The sequence below is a fragment of the Homarus americanus genome, unplaced genomic scaffold (assembly GCF_018991925.1).
Source record: "Homarus americanus isolate GMGI-L3 unplaced genomic scaffold, GMGI_Hamer_2.0 scaffold39675, whole genome shotgun sequence".
Classification (NCBI taxonomy): Eukaryota; Metazoa; Arthropoda; class Malacostraca; order Decapoda; family Nephropidae; genus Homarus; species Homarus americanus.
In genome coordinates, this window is record NW_024736071.1 from 14,949,033 (window position 1) to 14,971,699 (window position 22,667).

At 36.6% G+C, this 22,667-nt stretch overlaps 1 long non-coding RNA gene across 1 annotated transcript; it reads right to left on the reverse strand.

The window, feature by feature from the left end:
• Positions 1-7,180: 7,180 nt before the first annotated feature.
• Positions 7,181-12,560, reverse strand: LOC121871686. The gene is made up of 4 exons (XR_006089935.1): positions 12,475-12,560; positions 10,564-10,715; positions 9,111-9,193; positions 7,181-7,254 (listed from the first exon to the last, which is right to left on the reverse strand). It is a non-coding gene; the product is annotated as an uncharacterized LOC121871686 (long non-coding RNA).
• Between the last annotated feature and the right edge of the window lie 10,107 nt (positions 12,561-22,667).

A 22,667-nucleotide genomic window follows, 5' to 3' on the forward strand; every position in this document is an offset into this window, starting at 1 on the left:
ATATATATATATATATATATATATACATATATATATATATATATACTGTATATGTCAGTTCCAAGAGGATACATGTAATAATGGCGTAAAGGAATTTAAAGTTCCGAAAGTTGATTAAGTTAATGATATACGCAAGTCACTATCTAGAAAATCACTGGGTCAAGAAAATTTCCCGAGTTTCTTTACAAAACAAACGTGATCCTCATCTTCAAAGCGGAAAGTAAATGCAACTTACTTAGTTAGCGGAGATGCAAGACTCCCAAGCAAGTAGAAAAACAAAGTTATCCGATACATAAAACTGACTTGGACATACCTGAAGTGTGATGAGTTATGGTGTGTTACAGTCCCTCGAGGAGCTGTTAACTTTCACTTACCTGAAGGAAAAAAAAAACAGATTAACCTTCCACATTCCCACATTTATTGTTTCTCTACCATTAGATAAATATCGATACATTACAACAAACGTGTCCAAAAAGATTCTTCCCCCAAAGAGATAATGGAGGATCACTTATGTGGTCCATTGAGATGATGAGGGTCACTAATGTGGTTCACTAATATGATGGACGGTTACTTATGTGGTTCACTGAGATGATGGACGGTCACTTATGTGGTTTACTGAGATGATGGACGGTCACTTATGTGGTTCACTAAGATGATGGACGGTCGCTTATGTGGTTCACTGAGAAGATGGAGGTTCACTGAAAAGAAGGGGAGTCACCACTGCCTTACATGATGTGGAAACTTGTGTGGTAACGTTTCTCTATAAATTCACGATAAATGAGTATAGTAACCATATATTATGTTTTTATTATAATTTAATCTTGTTAGTGATTTGCATATAAAAGTGGCACACATGATCAGCTCCACCTTCTGGGACACTCCCTGCAACTTATACAAGGTGCCGTGTTGTTTAACTTACGCTGTACCCGAGGACTCCCAGGGCTCGCTCCAGTGGTTCGTTTTGATTGCCAAAGACATGGTCATTTTGAGGTTACTGTACGAGGGGGCATGAAAGTGGCATTACTCATAACAAGCCAATCAGAATGCTGAATGCACTGGCTTGCTGATGAAGTGTTATTTTTTATTCAGTATCAGTGATTCCAATTACAATAAAGAAAATCTACAGATTATTTATGCTAAAAAAGTGTTCCATAGCATAAGAAATGGTCAACAAAATCTAATGTTTTTATTTCTTTATTACCACCATGGAATATCAAGAAAGGAACACCATCTTAAGTACACTCTCGCCAACAAATTTTCAAACGCTATAAGCAATATGCAATCTGAAAAATGAACAAAGAATCTGAAACCATTCTGAGATGACAAGCCCCATTCTGCTCATTGTCACATTCATCGTGTCCAGGTGTTCGAGAAGTTTTTGTTGAGAGTGTACATGCAACTTTCCATATAATCAAGAAAAGGTTGAATGAGTAACTATTAAATTTCTCTTGTGACACTAGCTTTAGGAAACATCTGCTTATGTGGCAATCAAATTTCATGATTATGAGTGGAACTACTGTACTTCACTTCTAGAACTAACACTGCAGAGCCCTATCCAAGTAATACATGTACTGTATACAGTACTATACCTAAGAAGACCGTTCACCTGAGATTAACAAAATATATTGCTATCCATACATATTCTACAGTTCAAGCTGAAAAAAAAAATTGGGGGTTACATACATAGCATAAAAAATTACACAATACATACACTGAATTTTAGTTTCTTACAACAAAATTTTTTTCGTTAAGGCGATTGATCAAATGCTTACTGAACTCCCCGAGATTCAACATAAGACTTCTGAAGCTAGGAATAGCTGAACGGACCTCATCGAGCCAGTGGCTGACTTGTTCGGTCTTATTTACGTAAGGTATGGGTCACACTGTACACTCCTAAGATGTATCAAGGTCGAAGGAAGGGGGGGGGGGCGAATGAACGGCTGTGTCCCTGGACAAAAATGCAAATTGAAACAGTCCTTATGGATATCCTAATCTAGCTACGGACTGATCTGTTCCTCTGGCATCTAACCATTTAAGTGCTATCCGAGCAACTTTTACAAGCCTGATCCTAGCCTAGCTAGGACTGGAAAAACTTGAGAATTCACACCTGGTATCTTTACTTCCTTGAGCGGGTGTATTCTTTAAAGTAATTATTTTATGTGTGTAATCCAATTTAATTTATGTATGGTGTGTGCAATTCTTTCATATCCATGTTTGTAATCAAGTTATTTTTTGTAAAATTATTTCATATGTACGTACATATGTATGTATGTACAGTATGTATGTACGTATGTATGTATTTTATGTAAATGTGTTTCAGATTCTATTAAAATATTGGTATGACAACAGATTATCATTTCTTTATGACTGAACTTTTAGTGCACCTGTAACAATTGATAATTTATTTTAGTTATCTTGTCATGATCACATTGATTGCTAGTCTGTTTTAAAACCCGCTGATTCTTATTATACATCACGCCCGCAAAACATGTGGACTCTGGTTAGTTATCCCTAGGAAGAAACGCGTTTTACATCAAGGCTCCTTGTCTGTAAGTCCCGCCTTTTGTACTCAGTTGTCAATACGTATATTCCACTTTCTCCTGGCAAGCTCAATCTTGAATTAGTTTATGTAAACCAACTTAAGTAATTCGCCAGACCGGTGTCAACTGAGGGTCATCCTTGAATGTGTAACAGTTGGTTTGTTTGTAATTTTTGTCATTGCGTGAGTAGCCACCTCTGGCAACTCACGGGTATTTAAACCCATGCGAGGAGGGATCGGCCTCCCCTTGACGCTTCTACAAATTTGTCTCAGGTACGTAAGCGTGTGTTCCCCGCCGATATAGTCTTTCAGTTTGACTTTGTCAATTTTGTGAGTATCAGTGTTCATGTTGTAACAGTGTAATTGTCATTTACTCAGTGTAAGAAATACTAATGTAAATGTCGTCGGTCGTTGGTAGACGAAATATTGTTTGTGAGTGAGTCATCATCATCATGCTTCCTGTGATGCTTCTACAAATTGTTCTCGGATCCAGTGTTTGGGTTATTTGAACACCCCACCGGCTGCCCGGAGTCGGTGGATACCTAACAGTTAGCTATATTGGACGATGTCGCCGATTCGGCAAGATTAAACTGCTCCATGCATCGTGGGGGCTGGACCCCAGACTGTCACCACGTGTTAGACTACCACCGATCATAACAGCGGTCGTCAGTTGTGAGACGCAAGTGTCCTACCCCGGGACACGCCGTACAGTTATATAGTCCACAGTGTTTGTTGTATATGGTTGGGGGATAATTATCTGGAATATAATTATCCCAAGTTGGGTAGTGAACCCATGTAAATTGTTGGTATCAGTAATAACGTGCTGTGTTGTGAGTGCATCTTCCATATGCACTGCCAACAGTTATAGTGAAGTACCATAGGTAAGTTTGTTTTGTAACTGTGTGTAATGAAATGTACCTAGTAATGTTGTAAGAAGTAAAAGTATCCACTTGGAATGGCAGTTACGAGAAGCCAAGGAGTTGATCCTTGAAGCTGTATGTAATGTAATGCAACACCAGTAAGGTTGTGAGAAGTGAGAGTACAGTATCTAAGTGAATTGCAGTTGAGTAAAGCCCAGGAGTTGAACCTTATAGTTGTATGTTAATATCTTTTCCCTAATTTGATTTCATATTAATACCTCAAAGTCATCATCACTGTCTCTACCTCTGCCACTATCACTGGCTTGGGCTGGCTGTGGTGGGTTGCGGGCGAAGAACTCTGTTATGCTTTGCTGACGGCTGGTGTTTATGATGTCTTGATAAACCTTGATGTAGGGCTCCATAGTCTGCAACAGCTGGGTAGTGAAGATTTCATACCTGTTTGCGTCAGGGTCGTCGGAAAGGAGCTTGACTTTGTCGATACACTCAATGGCACCCCTAACATTACTATGGGAAAAGCGGCATTCTTCTTGGGATGACGCACCACCTGCCTCTTCACTGACGTCATCATCATCTACCATCTCGTCGGTAGTCACATCAGGATCCCTTATCACCTCCAGGATGTCGTCGTTGGTGGTCTCGGAGAAGCCTGCAGCTGTAACACTCTGCACAGCTTCTCTGGCAAGGTCCACTGCAACTGCAACAGTCTGAACCTCACCAATCACAGATTGACTCTGCCTAATGGCCCGAATGCCTTGCAACACATGTCTCCATGCGTGACGAACAGTTGCTACAGACAGCTGATCCCATGCCTCCAACAAGAAGTCCACAGCTTTCTTGATGTTGAATATTCTCCAGAATTGTTTTAAAAGTACTTGTTGCTCTGCCAACTGTTGATCCTCGTCGTCTTCGCTCTTGCTATCGGTGGTGGTGTCACTCAGGTTACGCAACTCTTCCCTGGTGTTGGTGCAGTCGTTCAGGAGCTTGAATTTTTTAGTAGAGAATGCAGCTTTTACATTACAGATTAACTCTTAGTCCATGGGCTGTAATATAGACGTAGTGTTGGGAGGAATGAAGACCACTTTTACGTTGGGGTGACGATCTAACAGTAGGGGCGAGTGTCCTGGTGCGTTGTCCAGCAGCAACAAAATCTTGAATGGCACATTCTGTTGCTCAAAGAATTTCTTCACATCGGGAACGAAACAGTCATCAAACCAGGAGAGGGACAGTGTAGAGAACATCCACGCCTTACGTGCGGTCAGCCAGTGGACATTTAGCTTGGTCATGTCCATGCTCTTGTAGGCGTGCGGCTTGCGTGCTGTGTGGATCACCGATAACTTGAGCTTACAGGTACCGGAGGCATTGGTGGTAAACAGGACGGTGATGCGCTCCTTATGCAACTTCCGGCCCCGAATCTTGCTGGCATTCTTCACAACGAAGGTCTTGGAAGGTAGCTTTTTCCAAAAAAGACCAGATTCGTCCATGTTAAACACCTCGTCGTCGGTGTACTCTCCTTCCTCCATAATCTCACGTAAAAACGGAGGAAATTCTCTAGCCACAACACGGTCAGCACTAGCTTCTTCACCACCAATGTTGATATTGGTGATCTTGTTCCTCTTCTTAAACCTCTGTAACCACCCAGAGGAAGCATTAAAGGGTTTGGGCTCTGTAATTCCCATCTTTCGTGACACTGCAGCATACAGTTCACGTGCGTACTCCTTAACAGAGCGCGTGTCCACCGCCATGTTCCGTCGCGCCTGACGCACCAAGTAGCTCACAAGTAATTTTTCCGTCTTGAGAAGCACCTGGTTATGGAAATACTTGATCATAGAAGCACCTGTAGACTTTGTGATGTTCATGTGCTCCTTTATCTTGGCTGCATCCTTCTTAATTGTCCTGATCGCAGACTCGTTAACACCATGCTGGCGCGCGAGATCAACCTGTCTTGTTCCTTTCTCCAACTCTTGTATGATCTTATACTTAATTTCATAGCTTAAGGAACGTCGTGTCTTCTTTGACTTAGGGCGGCTGGGTCCAGGTAAGGAAAGGTTTCTCTCTGGGGGCGGTGGTCCGGCGGAAGCCATTTTACAGAACACTGGATGCACGATTACACGGTGTGGCCTGGAGGGATGAAACTGCCGCGGCTAGGTCAAGCGTCGTCTTTCCTCCCTCCCTCCCTCCCTCCCGCGGGTGGACACGTCATATTACTTTAAACCAATCACAGCTAGCAGCGAGGGAGGTAAGGATGCATGGCCCAATTACAGTCCGATACGTCATATGACGTCACTGATAACGCAACAAAGACACACACTGTGCAACCTACTCGCGCCGCTTACACAACATGGCGGATGGCGGGAGAGGGCGGGAGGTTTGGATCCAAAAATGGAGCGGCGCGAGATGACCGCCAGCCGCTCTCCGCTTAAAGGGGTACATGCACCGCGGAATGTGAGCATTCCGGTTTCGGCAGGGTACCGTGTAAACGTGGAAACGCGGAATGTGGGATTGCGTAAAGCGAGGGTTGACTGTAATTCAAGAACTTTGTAAGATTTGTTTTTCGTATGGTGAACACTTTTTTACTCCTTAAAATTCTCAAAATTTTTTTACTCAAAGTTGAAAATAATGCTTATTGTATCTTGGACTAATAAGGATGAACAGCAACAAATAAAATACAAGAGTTGTTTCACATTATTCAAACATGAAGGTATCTGAACTAATCATCTCTATAGCAGCTCAACAACCTATTATCTCTAGGAAAAATGAAGATGTTTCACTGAAAGTGTCATGACTACTACAAACACACAGCATTTTATTAAGCAGGACTAAACTTCTTAACAGGATCTGTTATTTTAAATAAAAATGAACTGATGGGTAAACCATGTTTACATTTGCTTTAAAACATTATTAGGGAGCGTATCCTTTCCCTGAATCAGGGGATAAGCATATTATGTAGTGTAATTTACATACCAAAAGTGTAATTTGGTAACAGATGGTAGTGCACAAAAGTTTGAAAATCTGTATGACTTTGGACTCTTATATAAGTGGCAAGGGCATATGCCTTTCTTTGTTAGTAGAGTATATCGTTTTGCATTTTTCTTTGTTCTATAACATTTACTATGAAATTTAAAGAAAGCTCTAAATTCAGGATAGAAATACCTTGAAGAAGCTGTAATAAGCTCTTCAGGTGTGTCACCTTTGCTTGCACTTTCCTGCAATTGCCTCTCAGCCTCTATACTATCAAACAGTATTTGTTGAGAAGTTTTGATGCTGACTTTTAGCATTTTCTTACATTTGTATCATCAAACTAAATAATGAATATGAAAGCTCATAGAATGTCTGTATGTACTGTATACTGTACATGTTTATCTGTTATTACAAAGAAAATCCCCAAATGTAAACAATTGGAATCTATTTCTGTTCTGTTATTTTCCTAATAAACTTCATAAACATCTCATGTATGTGCTGAGTATTTATGTGTACTGTAATTATATTTATATACAGTATGATGATGATCCTGTATATTAAATTTTGTTTACAGATACAGGGTACAGTAATTGTACGAGTGAGCCCTAATAGTAATCCTATTAAACTAACACAACACTTTCAATTCTATACAAAGAATTATTATACTGTATGTTGGGAGAGCTAACTTACATTACTAAATTAACAGGTTAAGTTATTAATGTGTGTAATTATGGTACTGTATATAAAAAAATAAAATTTAATTAATATTTCCTGAACATATATACAAAATTAAATATACAGTACTGTACCTTTTATGTGCCTATCTGCAGCCCTTTATCCACCATCCTTGTTCAATAACTTGATCCAAGTCCATCTCTGAAAGTATAATAACAATTATGTTCAAAAATCTGATATTTCAAATATAGGGATTAATATACAGTACTGTACTGTACAGGTATATACCTTCCCTGACTTTCCTTATCTAATACATGGAAAAACTAAATATTAAATACTGGCAAATATAAAGTTCTAATACAGTACTAAAATTGAGTTTATTTTCTGGGTGACTGCAAGTGTTAACAATATCCTGAGGTAAAGGTCACTCACAGTAACATTGTAAAAGTACTGAACACTGCTTAATAAAATTCATTTGCATTTATGCAGTACAGTATAGATTAATGTCATAGGACCTATCTGCTACATGTACAGGTATTTAGATTTGCAGTTGCAGAAACTGTGGAGATGAAGATGGGTAAGGCAGTTCTCTCATAAGTTTATCTGGGAAATGGATTTCATAATAACTCTACATCACATACAAGTATAATGTGAAGAAAATATGACAAATCTTTCAAGAACATACAAAGCATATTAATTCTATATGCAGTACAGTATCTAGCTATACATAACTTCTAGAAGGCATTGCATCTGATATACAGTACAGTACAGTATTGCTAAAACTGTATGTTGAAACGGATGATGACATTTTTTTTATTTAAGACACTTAGAATTTTCATACATTTTGCTGACAACTTAAAACTGATAAAAATCTAAATAATGAAGTAAAATAATATAAATTTCGAAGGTTTGATACTGAAATAAATCACCAAATCAATTATTTCTGTCATGCAGTAATTTAAAGCATGGGCATCAAGGTACAGTATCAATCAATTAGAATAATTTCACTCTTTCACATTATTATTCTATGTCATTGATACCTTAATGCTTAAAAAAAAAATTGTATCTATTAACTGTATTCAACTTGATGCATTACAAACCTATCAACCTATTTTTATATGTCAATGCATAATACAGTACAGTTGGGTCTTCATTTGCGCGGTCAATTGAACCCGCGGAGTTCCGCGTAAAACGAGAAACGCGTAAATGAAATAACAGAACATATGGGATTAATTGAAATAGACTGGGCCGACCCCCAAACTCCACTTTTTCCGACACACTACGTACCTTGTAGTAAAAATAACATCTTAAATTTATGATGGTATGCACACAATATTAATAATTAAGAGAAATATCAATAATATTAGGTTTTTTAACACTTACATTAGTAGAAAAGATGGCTGGGCACGCGGGAATGGGGGTTGGTTCCGAGGCAGATGGCAGATTATTGGCCCTCACCTGTGTCACTTGTATCACTATCCACCACAGAGGCTTGCAGGGCCTCTTTGTCAAACCCCTCCAAGTCCATATAAGTCCATATCCTCACTATCACTGACTTGAGCCGGCTGTGGTGGGTGGCGGGTGAAGAACTCGGTAATGTTTTGATGACTGGGCGACCTTATGCGCACCCTGCCTGCACCGCTTCTCGCGTAAATGACCAAATTTGCCGCGTAAATCAAGCATTTCAATTCTGGCAAGGCACCGCGTAAATGACAAAACGCATAAGCCAAAACCGCGTAAATCCAGACTCAACTGTACATGTACTGTACTGGGTGTTAGAAAAATCCTTGTGCACCTGCAGTAATTAAAACTAAAGCTATGTATTTACATTTTTCTACTTAAAGTATGTATTGGAAATGGTCACAGTAAATGTTTACTGTAAGTAGAATAAGGTATTTCTGTATAACAAAGTAGGTATAACAAGGAGCAATATTGTTAATTATGGCAGGTGTACAGGGACTTTTCTAACACCCTATTGATCCACAATATATTTATCTCTCTACAGTCTATACAGTGCATTACTTCTTACTTATAGGAACTGAGAAATATTTACTTACAATCAATTGCATTCTCAACAGGGTTATTTTCTGAGTGGACAGCATCTCATGGATCATATTTAGAAAATAAACCATCTGAAAATCTGTTGAAAGAAATAGACATTATTTTTAGTGATTAATAGACACTGTACTGTATTATCATACATTTATTTATACTGCGGTAGGAGGTCCCTGACAGAGGGACAGTCTAGGCAATACAGTAGTGTTGAAGCATGTTACCGGTGGGACAGTTACAGAGTTTACAGGAAGAGAAGTGTAGGTCATCCCCCACCTCAAATACATGCCAGATAGGTCTGTATCCTAACCTACTGTGAACAGAGACATTATGTCTGCGGACCGTAAGTCCACGTCGACGATACTTGTGTGGATAAGGAAGAAAGTGATCATTGTGTTGGATGGATATATGTTCAGCCCGTTCACTATCCTTGCTATGGATTGTAGGGAAAAGAGCGGTTGAATGTATGAGTATCTTCTTTCAGTAGGCCATGCTGGGCTTATATTTAGGCCTAAAATATCCTGATTGGACAGCCATAATTTTGAGAATCAGTTATTGATTAATTTCGATAGAAAGATTTGCAAATAAACATGTGTAATTCTATGTCTTTTATTTTTATTTTTAGTTAATTACTTTTTTATAATTTACTACGGATTTATTTTAATATTTGAGACAATTAATAATTCTGTTAACTTTTTACTTTCAGTGCTCGAGTACTTTATGATTGAGATACTTTTTTTGCTTCTACGAGTACTTGAGTACTGTACTGTACATTGATCTTTGGATACTTTTAATTCTACTTGTGTAACATTTTGCCGATGTAACACTACTTTTACTTCAATAACTAAGTCCAGTACTTTTTATAATTCTGCTTGTACATAGAGTATCTAACTGATGTATATACTGTAACAATAAAAATTTAAGATAAAATTTAAAAACAGGTAATCCCATATGAACTTTTCATTCATGATATTACTAGATGTATAATGTACAATTATACTGGACAGGTATGCTGTTTGTAACCATAAAGTGTATATTCCATTGCACAATTTAAACGGTATTCAATGTTTTATTAAACCTTAACAAAGTCTTATTTATTTGTCATTATGGTATATTTTTAGCTTTGGACAACATGGGAATCTCAGGTATTTTATCTTTGCAGTCAATAGTTTAGACAATTCTAAAGCACTTTTCTTCAATGATGTTTCCCTTGTAAATGACCTAGCATAACCTCCTAACCGGGTGGCCCGACATATATAAGTCGTTTGCGAAAGAAACGCCACAGAAGAAAAGTGTCTTAGAATTGTCAAAAATATCTACAGTATAAAGGTAAATTCCTAACTTTCTCGTCTTGTCCAAAAGTAAAATAATACCATCATTATCAACCTCAAATGTTATTCATATAGTAATTGCTTTTATCTTATACAGTGTACTGTACTTTTATTTTAATGTTTGTACCTGTTGTTGCAGTAGCATTGTGAAGATGATGACCATATCTTGTACTGTATAGCTGCCTTAAGGAAAATGCTCACTGCACACACGTGATGAATTTGTTTTAACCTTTTGTCTCTGAGGAAGGCTATATGTAGTTTCCTTGGCCATCAAAGCATCTAAAATAGAGAGGGGTGGAGAGATTAGAACATTCATCTACCCTAAATATTAAAATATAAATAATTCTGATGATAAAACGCTGTTATATCAACTTAATTAGTTACAAATATTACTAATATTTTTGCCATTAACAAGATTATAATTAAAAAACAAGAAAATTCAATAACACAGAGCTCTTCAGGCTATGAAATTTTTCGGGGTAACAAGGCGACTCTCTCTAACCCAGAAAATTCCCGCATCCCCGGATTTTTCCGGGTGCTGGGAAAATTTTCTTGGAATTTTCCAGAATTATGCATTACCGTATTTCATCTCAGTATTTGGTCTCAGACCCCCCAAAAAACTGGATTTTCCGGAATTTTTTCAGAATTGTCTCATAAAATGCGCCTGATTTTCAACCTCAGAAACTCGTTTACACACCCGGAATTGAGAGAATTTTTCCGGAAAAATTCCAAGCCAATTTTAATTCAAGACATTGGAGAGTTCCAAATACAGGTACTCCTCGACTTACGACCTACTCGACGTAGTTCCACCCGCACTTACGACTTGCCTCAGTTGTACCAAAATATGGTCAAATTACGTATTTTCGAGTCCCAAAGTCAGTACACAGACAAAATTTTCACCTGTAATTCACTTTAAAATGGCTGGCAAGCTTAAAAGTGAGTGTTTTATGGTGCTGCGAAGAAAAAGAGACCCCCATTTTCGATTTTCTATGTGTTATTTAAGCATTTCCGACTTACGACCATTTCGACTTACGACCTGGATGTCGGTCCCTAACCCTGTCGTAAGTCGGGGAGTACCTGTAATGGGGATTCGGCTAATGGAGATACTGATTCATAACATGTTGTTCTAAATATGAATTACAGTCAGTAAAATAAGTATCAACCACCCCAAGGTTGAAAGAATAGAAAATGAGCAAAATGTCAAATGAAAATTATCTCGCTGCCATGTTACCATACTGTGCATGCGCGGCCATGCACGGAACCATAAAACATATATTCTGCACATGTAAAGAAACCCACTGAAGGCCTGAAAAATAACTACCCAGGTTGTAGAATATCCTCCAACTCTTTGCTCAAAATGCAAGTGACAGCTAGCATTATTCTTCTTATTTTAAGCTACATACAGTATACAGTACTACTTACAATCAACCAGCAATAAATACATCACTTACCACCACCTTTAATTAGATTTTTTCGTTTAATTTTCATCACTAATTAATTTAATAGCCATTCTGGCGGTTGGTCAATCCATTGTCAGTGCAGGAGGAAACCAGGGACTGGGAAACCTGTGATGTTTAGTGAGGTCACAATTGATAATTGGTGGTAAGTGATTTTAGTTATTGATGGTTGATTGTAAGTACATGTAGCTTAAAATAAGATGGATAATGCTAAATGTCACTTGCATTTTACGTTGGTCAAAAGGACTACACCCCCTCTCACAAAATACAAGTCCACACTACACTTCTAGAAACCACACATAAAGGCATATTATCCTATAGTGACAGATAAGTATTCCTATGAGCAATTCACAGGATATGCTCAGGTCAAGATATTAAAGAAAAATATCTTTATTGAAACCATACCAGTACCTGAAACCACACCTTGGTAGATATTATGTGATGATTTATTTCGTCCCGGTAGATATTTTACATAGCTCTAGCCACAGATACTGTATACAGTACATTTAAATTTTTCACACTTTCTTATTGTTACGGATGGCAGGGGTCGATACTTTTTTAGTAACTGTGCATGTACTAACCTTGCCTTATCACTCGAAACCTGTAAAATTATAAGTGTTTAAATGGCTTTTTTATGAGTTTTACATCCAACCCAGCTGAGAATGTTTTTCAATGTGTCGTATTCTATGCGATAATTTGCGATTGTGTCTGTGGGTAAATATTACAGACGACGCGTTTGTGGTAAAATAACTGTAAAGTGCCTTGTATGGTCGTTTCAAGGGACCAGGGATAAAACAATAATAAAAATATTTAATATTAGTCAATTTAACCAAGGGTAGCCGACACGGCCATGAGATGCTTATTTCCAGTAGGGTCCTGATGCCAACAACGTAGAAATGTGGCACTGCGATGGTACCTTTGAGTTCTGTCTGTGAGAGTGCGATTGTGAAAGGTCAACCTTGAGGCGTCACGTACTGGCACAGTTTCCTTGGGGGTAAAGGACACCTTTATAAGCTAAAGTCTTATGCTATAGATAGGTCCCCAGTGACCACGTTTGTGGTACAGGGGCTTATCCAGGAGGGGGTCCTGGGGGAGCATATCCCCTTTTCATTAGAAAATTCCTATACCTTTTTCTTTAATATAGTATGTACTCAGGCGTTTTTACATAGTAAGAAGTAATGACTACTGACCTCAGAATATCTACTAATAGTAAGTGCAAATGGTTTCAAAATTGCCTCAAAAAACACATGGTGCTACTATAGTACGCGGTCTACCGAGCTGGAATTGGTATATCGTTCTTGAAAAGCTACCTTCCTCAGCTGACCACTAGTCAAAATTAACTTCTTTGGATCGTATGTCTATAATTAACTATTTTGTTCCTAACTAATTTTGTATAGCCTACTGATATACGATCATAGGGTTCTCAAATATATCCAGTGGGAAAGTATCTTTGATGTCCATACCTTGCTGTATCGTACCGAGGTTTACCATTTCTGTATACCCGGCACAATAAATTGTTAAAAAGGGGGGGGGGGCAATTTTTTTACGGGGATTAGCCCACCCAGGCACAGGTCATTGACCTACATCGGGGCCCGGGGGGCGAAAGTGTAATAATAATAATAATAATAATTCATAGTAAATAAAATGTTAAAAAAAGTAAAATAAAATATTAATGGTAAAAATAATAATAACATTGTGACAATAATAATAAGTGCAAAGAAATACAAGAATTAAAAAAAATCAATGGTGAGAAACGCTATATGTATGTGGTGTTGTCATGTAAGAGAAACAATTGAGACCCTACAATTGTGTGTAAATGAGGCAGAAAGACAGATCAGCAACCTGGGACTTGGTCACAATTTTCGTGATGCCATATGGCAGCAGGGTCTACCATTAGACAACACATTATGCTTCCAATATCTTCCCAGGCAGTAGTACCTCCCTGTTTGGTAGCTGCCTACTAATTATTGTTATGTTAGTATTGCACTTCAACAACTAAGGACTTTAAGCGTATACCATGATTAGTAATTGCACTATACCACCAACAAATATTTTTTTTTTTTAGATAAAACTCTCTTGTTAAGGAGGCAAGTGATGCAAATCTTCACTTATGGTAGCTGTCTCAGCGGTCACCCAACCAGGGCCCAGATTCACTAACACTACTGAGATACGAAGTTAATAACTGCCGGGTAATCACTAACCAAACTCAACGTTGCTCAACTTAGCTGTTCGACCGAGACTATCACAGAGATCAGTGAGGGTGGTGCTACATCTTTTCAATATTCCTTGCTCAACCCAACCCTGATATGTAAGGTATTCGGAAAAATATTACACCCTTCTGTTCTGATCCTGGATGATCACTATCATCAATTATGATCACAAATGGGATCTTAAAAAGTATCTTACATGAACCATATCAATTCCTGACTTTCTAAGGATGTTTTACTGATACACAATTTGCTATATGATAAATATTTGTTACGAGATCTGTTGTATTTATTCTACCCATATTTATAGTCTTTTATTCAGTTGCTTCATTCGTATATTTTAAACGTAACGCAAAATTCACTGGACAAAATTTAAAAGTTTCGGTAAAGTTACTAAGTGTTTAGTGGGAAGATAACTGAGGGCAGTAGCGGTAGTCTTTGATTGTTTACGGTTCGTCAGTGTCAAACCCGGACAACATTTTCTTTAAAACATTCTACTGTTATCTGCTTTCCCACATTTTCTTTGCAATGCAATCCTAGAACAATCGTGCTTCAAACATTTAGCAGAAAATTTACAGTGTGCATAGATTAGAAAGGCATTTAAACAAAGAAAATAAAGTCATGCCGTGAACTAACAGCTCTAGTGTAATAAACTGTAAACTTTGAGTGCTTAATGGTGAAAATATCGGTGCTTTGTATTACCATACAGATGTTAAGCGTTCTAAGTGTTATAAAGAGTTATAATGAAAAAATACTGGGCATTTGTATGAGTTAAGTAAAAGGGCTGTGAGGATAAATTTGTTAAGTGTAGTGTTGTGGGGATGACGGATGACGCTGCCCTCACCAGCTATGCCACGTGAGTACATTTACTATTTTTAAGATTAAAGCTAGCAGGACAAACTTTTTAATTACAAATGTATCTTCAAGAAATCAAAATGCAAGTCTAGTGAAACAGAGGTACAGTTTTATGAATTATTGTTTTGTTTTGTGTGTTCTTTGGACATCCCCTGAGCGGGAAATCTGGTTCTCTGTGTTTGAAGACAAAAGGCGAGACTTTTTTACTTTGGTAATGGTGAAGGAGACTGTTAGCACCAAATTTGTTTATGTTGTTTGGATGACAGTAAGTATGAAAATCTAAATGACAATGCGAAGGTTAGGTAAGTTAGGTAATGTTAAGTCAGGTTTTAGTAGGTTCTGTGCATTTTCTTAAGATTTTCTTAATTATTGTCATCTAAACGTCTGAAAATTTTATGGAATTCCATAAAATCCTTCTGGTGCAAACCGTCTCCATCACCATTACAGTCCAGGGTTTCCAACATTTTTTTTTTTGTCAATTACCCTATTTTACACCTTTTCCCTGACCCACTTTCACAATTGAAGGTTACAGTGACTTTTTCTGGAGTTAGTTCACTAAATGTTAAGAGGTTAGGGTTATAAAACAAACATACTTTAACTTGGACTTGACCTTTTTGGATTTGTTTCATGAACAAAAAAAAAAATACATTAAGTCCAGAACATAAGATAAAAAATATTTGGTTAATATCGATTTTGTTTTGATGGAACTTTTCTTACTATATTTTCATCACTTCGACAAATTTTTCTTTAATATGATAATTAGGCCCCTAGGCTCAGTCCGAGCGTACTCACGTCCACAAAAAACGTAATATTACACCATGCTGTTTCAAGAAAAGTTGCTTTCACTGGTACCAGGTATCAAAGTACGTTCTTTCTGTTTAATATACTGGGGGCATTGCTCCTAGGCTAGGTAGTTAGGTCAAGTTAGGTTGGTTTCTTTGGTTAGGTTAGTGTTAGCCATCTCTTAACTAGGCTTTGGCCACTTGCATTTCTTATCGACTGGGGTTAGGTTAGGTTTAATTTAGAAATAAACCTATTTTAACACATTTACCTAAACTATGTGTCCACAGTAAAACACAGTGAAATTGTGGCATTTTAAATAAATTTTCGATTAAAATTTGGTTGCAGGCGAGTCATCAATAATTTCCCAAAATTTTAGTAGCTAAAAAATAAAAAATAAAGCTTCAGACTTTGACAGAACTTATGTTTATTTATTCAAGCCAAAAATGACAAAATGCCATCCAACCTATATCTTTTGGCAGCCGAAACTTAAGTACAGTAATTTATTTTAAAATAAAAGTCAATAACCGATGGACAATTGGCCTTATCTGGTTCTTTTGTAAATCAAATTTATTCACTGCCCAAAAAAAAAGAGAAAACAAGAGAGAGCAGTATCTGAGATCAGTTGCTGTTCAATGGGATGACTGACACCTTTTGAGCTACTAACAAATCAATTCAAAGTAAAGATTCCAAAAAGGCCAACCACTGAATTCTGTATTGATTTGTATATAGGAAGGTAGAGCAAAAAAAAAAAAATGATTATGGTAACTTGCTGTGTAAGGGAGGGGGGGGGGGTATCTCTCAACTCAAGCTGCTCCCCTTCTCTTGTTCTTAGTTCCTTCAATTGTTCTTTCTACTTACTCAGTTCAATGGTTACTACATAACCTCAGTTCTTTGGTAGCATGGCGAGGGTCTAGGGCACATGGGTATTGTAATTCTGATATCAGGGTCACTTGGACGGAAATAAAGGTGAACTACTGCGGGAAAATGAATACCCCTAATATACTCTAAGAAAAGGTTTATTAATATGAAATCAAAGTTGGGAAAAATATATCATTAACATACAACTCCAAGGTGCAGCTCCTCGGCTTTACTCACATGCCATTCCAAGTGGGTACTCTGACTTCTCCCACATTACTGGTGATACATTTCATTACATCCAGTTATAAGACAAACTTATGTACATATGATACCTTCACAGACTGTTGTTAGTACATATGAGATGCACTCACAACACACAGCACGCTATTACTGAACCAACAACTTACACATGGGTTCACTACCCAACATGGGATAATTATTTCCAGAATTATCCCCAAACATATACAACAAACACTGATAGCCATATAACTTCAAGGCATGTCCCAGGTTATAACACTCGCTCCTCTAGCAACTGACGACCGCTGTTGTGATCGGTGAAATTCAGACACATGGCGAGTCTTGGGTCTAAGGCCCACGAGGCGGACTTGGAGCAAGTTAATCATGTCGAATCAACGATATCGTCCATATATCGCTCACTGCTCGGTAGCCACCGGCTCCGGGGCAGTCGGTGGGTTGTTCAAAGAATCCACCCAAATACAACCACTTAACACTGAAAAATATAATATAAAATTGTAAAAATTGTAAAACAGTGCATACATATGCATCTAAACCCCTGAAATAAATAATATCATAAATACTTGTAATAAAAGAACAATAAATTAGTAAAAAAAAAAAAAAAAAAATTAAATAATGTTCGTTGTAGGAGTTTCGTTCGTTATAGCATTCTCAATTTTATAGGTAATACCGTTCGTTATAGGAATATTCGTAGTAGGATCCGTTCGTTATAGCATACCCCACTGTATGTCACTGTTTTTGCTGGGTCCTGTTGAAACTGACATAGAGTATCTCCAGCTTCAACAACATCTTTACGGTAATGCAACTGTTATTGCCTTTCTAGGTAGCTATCTCTCCCAGTGGCCTTACTTAGGTTGGTGAATGGCTCGGTTAACAAAGCTCCCGTTTAATTATGCGGGAATCTTTTGGAGGAGTGAAAACCCAATACTTGCAGAATTCACCTGGCATAGCATCAATGTATACAAGCCACTTGCATTTTTTATCAAGCCTAGATGATTGAAATGTCAGTGTCTTCACGGAAGCATTTTTTCCTTTTACCACAGTTTCACTCAAGTACTTATAGCTAGCATATGGCCTAAAATGTATCTTCAGGTAATTTGTCATCACTAGACAGAGAGATAAATTTGACTTTACCGCTTACAATATTTCCTACATCATTATGTTTGCATGAGTTCTGCAAAGTGCTCTGTGAATCATTGTCAAGCACTTGATAGTCTTACTCTTACAGGCTCCTTTCATTGGTAGGACACGGTACTGTAATAGGTATCAAAGCAGAGTTGTGCTCAGCTAGGTACCGCACATCTGCTATACAGTAATACGTTTTAGAACCGATCGCCGATGTTTCTTTTTTATTCATGTCTAATAGCATGCATATTGCATATACAGTATATGGTATTTATTGAACACAGTCATTTTTTTACCTCTATCCATTTGGTTAAGGTTGAACAAGTGTTCATTTGATGACTAATGAGACTTTAGTCTTTCATTAAAATGGTTCCCAACAGCACAGCTTTTTTTTTACGACTTTATGTGTTGCATTTGAACTGTATAATTACAATACTAACCAGGAGAGCTGCTCCGGTAACTAGTGTATGAAGGCCATTGCTATCTAAAGTTTGAAGGGTGAAATTTGCTCAAAAGGGAATTATTGACCTTAATCTTATGGTATATATATATATATATATATATATATATATATATATATATATATATATATATATATATATATATATATATATATATATATATATATATATATATATATATATATATATATATATATATACTGTATATATTTCAGGGGTGAGTACAGACTAAGGAGAAGTACAAAACAAGTTGGACTTGATCTCACCCTTCTCTGTATATATACCTGTATATAACTTGTTTTGTCCTTCTCCTTAGTCTGTACTCACCCCTGAATATGTGAATTACACGAAAGCGCTTGGGAACTTTGTGTTTTCTTCTTTCCTTGTGGTTATCAGCATATACCTGGATCACGCGCACCCACAGTGATTTACTTGCATATATATATATATATATATATATATATATATATATATATATATATATATATATATATATATATATATATATATATATATATATATATATATATATATATATATATATCACATACATACATACATACATACATACATACATTCCTCACTTACGCGGTTATGTAACCCGGAGGGTACCCGCGAAAGTGAGAAACGCCAGAAAGTGAATAACATAACATATGGGATTAATTGAAATGGAGTCCGGGCCGATCCCCAAACTCCACTTTTTGACGACACACAACTATGTTGTAAAAAATATTATCTTAACTTTATGATGGTATGCACACACAATTAATAATTAAGAGAAATATCAATAATATTAGGTTTTTTAACACTTACATTAGTAGAAAAAATGGCTGGGCACACGGGGATGGGCGGTTGGTTCCGAGGCAGAGGGCAGATTATTGGCCCTCACCTGTATCACTTGTATCAATTGTATCACTATCCACCACAGAGGCTTGCAGGGCCTCTTTGTCAAACTCCCCAAAGTCCATATAAGTCCATATCCTCACCATAATTATCACTATCACTGACTTGGGCCGGCTGTGGTGGGTGGCGGGTGAAGAACTGGTAATGTTTTGATGACTGGGCGACCTTGTGCGCACCATGTTCGCGCTGCTTACACAACATGGCGGATGGCGGGAGGTTTGGATCCAAAAATGGCGCGGCTCGCCAGCCGCTCTCCGCGTAAAGGGGTACACGCACCGCGGAATGTGAGCATCCTGGGTTCCGGCAGGGCACCGCGTAAACGTGGAAACGCGGAATGTGGGACCGCGTAAAGTGAGGGTTAACTGTATATATATATATATATATATATATATATATATATATATATATATATATATATATATATATATATATATATATATATATATATATATATATATATATATATATATATATGCAAGTAAATCACTGTAGGTGTGAATCAGCTGCAATTCACATCTTCAGGGTGAGTACAGATGTGAATTACACGAAGCGCTGGGAACTTCGTGCTTTCTTTCCTTGTATATATATATATATATATATATATATATATATATATATATATATATATATATATATATATATATATATATATATATATATACATGCATATATATATATATATATATATATATATATATATATATATATATATATATATATATATATATATATATATATATATATATATATATACACAGTAACGTCAAAGCACTGCTGTATTATCATTTTTTATGGGATTTCATTTAACGACCATACTGTAGTAAGTACTTGTTTCTAACACTAGTTTATGGTTTTACAGGTTAAAACCTCATTGGAAGTCAAAATGATGAAGATAAAGTATTCGAAGACAAAAGCACCTGTGGTAAGTACATAGCCTCTAGTGTTTGAATCTTATCATATTTTGTAACAGTTTGTACTTGTATGCACTAAGTTATACTAGGGTGCACTTTTAAATACCCTGTATACATATCCAAATTTGTCGTTTGTTTCAGGGGTTCAAAATTTACTAAAAAATCACTGACAAACATTGAAATTGCATTTAAATACATCTGGAGGAATACTATTTGAGATGGCAGTAAAATATAACCTGTATAATTTCATAAAATGTGGATAAACTTTGTATCATGAGCCTTGCTTTGCCTGGGAGCATATTTATATATTTTTTTATTATTTTTATTGCATGCATCTTACTAATAGTGCTGACCTTTCAAGTATCGGAAACCTAACGGTGATAACATCAGATACTGAGGTAAATTAAGGCTACTTGCAAAGTTTACTTTGTTGTTTAAATTACCTAGATTATGTTAGGTCCGGTTACATTGTTTGTTTAATTAAAAGTATAACTAAAAATTAATTGTTCATGGTGGTATTGTAGTGTTTATTTTCAGATGGAGGTAAGGTACAATATTTGAGTAAAGGTGCAGTCTAAGTAACAATTATCTTTGCAGCAGAAAAGTTAAGTCATCCAGTGCATGCATCTGTGTACCTCATCAATAGTTTCCAGGTCTGTAGAGCCTTGGAAAGAGGTAGCCACTTACACCATTGATTCGCATAATTACCTATTTTCATCAATGATCATTCAATATTGGGTATACATGTCCATACACCACAACTAAAATAGTAAGTCCACTATTTTGTACCATCATTTATTGAACAACTTGAAGCTTGTATCTAGTTAGGTGTACCAGTTCATAAGATGTAGTCATGGTTATGCTTTCAGTTTAATAAGCTAAGCTTTAATAGTCATCGGCCAAAGCTAGGAAGATACTTGTTTCTTAGACTGTACAGTATACACAAATGTCCCATTTCCAGGTGCAGATGAAGTACATACTGTATGTATTTCTTTCTGTTCACCACATGTATGAGGCTGTGCATGGCAGAAGTGTCTAACACCCAAACCAAAAGTTTTCGGAAAATACAATTAAAGTTATGCCTGTTGAAATTACTACAATTCTTGAACTAATGATGAAAATGCCATTTTTCTGACAAAGCCTTTAAACTCACAAATATAGTGTTATAGTGGAAATTAAGCTTTTTATTGTAAAATTTGGTGAATACTGTACTGTATATGTATAAGCTAGGAAGAGGCAAGAAGAAAAGTTGCAAATTGGATTATATTGTAATGTTTATAAATAATGTTTATCATTAATATTTTATATTGATAAAACAATAACATGGTGTCACTATTATTACTCATTATCACAGTGTTGATTACTAAAACACCACAATACTGTAATAGTAAAATTGTAGAACTGAGGTGGATGGAAATGCTTGGGGTTGATTAAACCACAGTACTTCTGTTAGGAATCATGGTTTGGTGAGTAGCAGCAGTTTTACTATGGTGGCACATTGATTGGCCATGGTGCCAGTGAATGTGAACACACCTCTTTCTGAAGGGATACCTCCAGCCTAGCATGTATCGTGGAAATTTTTTGGAAGGTTGCCCTTATTAATTCTAAGGACTTCAGATGCTTTTGCCAGTTGCATAATAAGTTATCTCTACTTGGGTTACCTAGAACAAGGCTTGGACAAGACAGTAATGGTCACAATATATTTTAACCTGTAGTGGCACTTTCACTCTTCTATTACATTTCTGTCAAGCACAACCTTATATAATATAGGAATTTTATTTTTGATGAAGTTAAAGTTCGTATCTTGTTTTTAGTACAACAAAAATGCAAAAGTTTTTCAGATGCAGATAAAATACACAATTGCATATGTATTTCATTGCAAGGCATGGATTTTTTCAGGTGGAAAATATTGTACACGTTATTTTTTTTATTCAAATTGATGTAAAATTTATTTTGGATGAAAGTAAGGGTAATACATAGTATTAATTTTAATGCAACACATGCCAACTTTGTTTTCAGATGTACCATACTGTATGTGGGGCACTCTGGGTGAATCTAGCCACCTGAGCCACTGAGGCTATTAGAATCACTGCCAATAAAATAAAAAGTGAAACAATTGAAAAATGCAGCATTTTAATTGTGTGCAGCAAGTTTCTACAAAAAAATTTTAATTCATTTGATCACTGGACAAATTTTCAGAAAAACTTGTGTTTTTTGCACAAAACCTTTTCGGCTTTTTTTTTAAACAGTTCACATGCAATATTTCTTTTATATTTGTTTTTCATATTCACATATAACATAATTAAGAGGCGGATTTTAAGATAGAAAAAAATGCCTTTTTCACATGTTATTTTATTAGTAGTGGTTCCAATAGCTCCTGTGTCTCAGGTGGCTCGATTCACTCTTGAGTATTGCC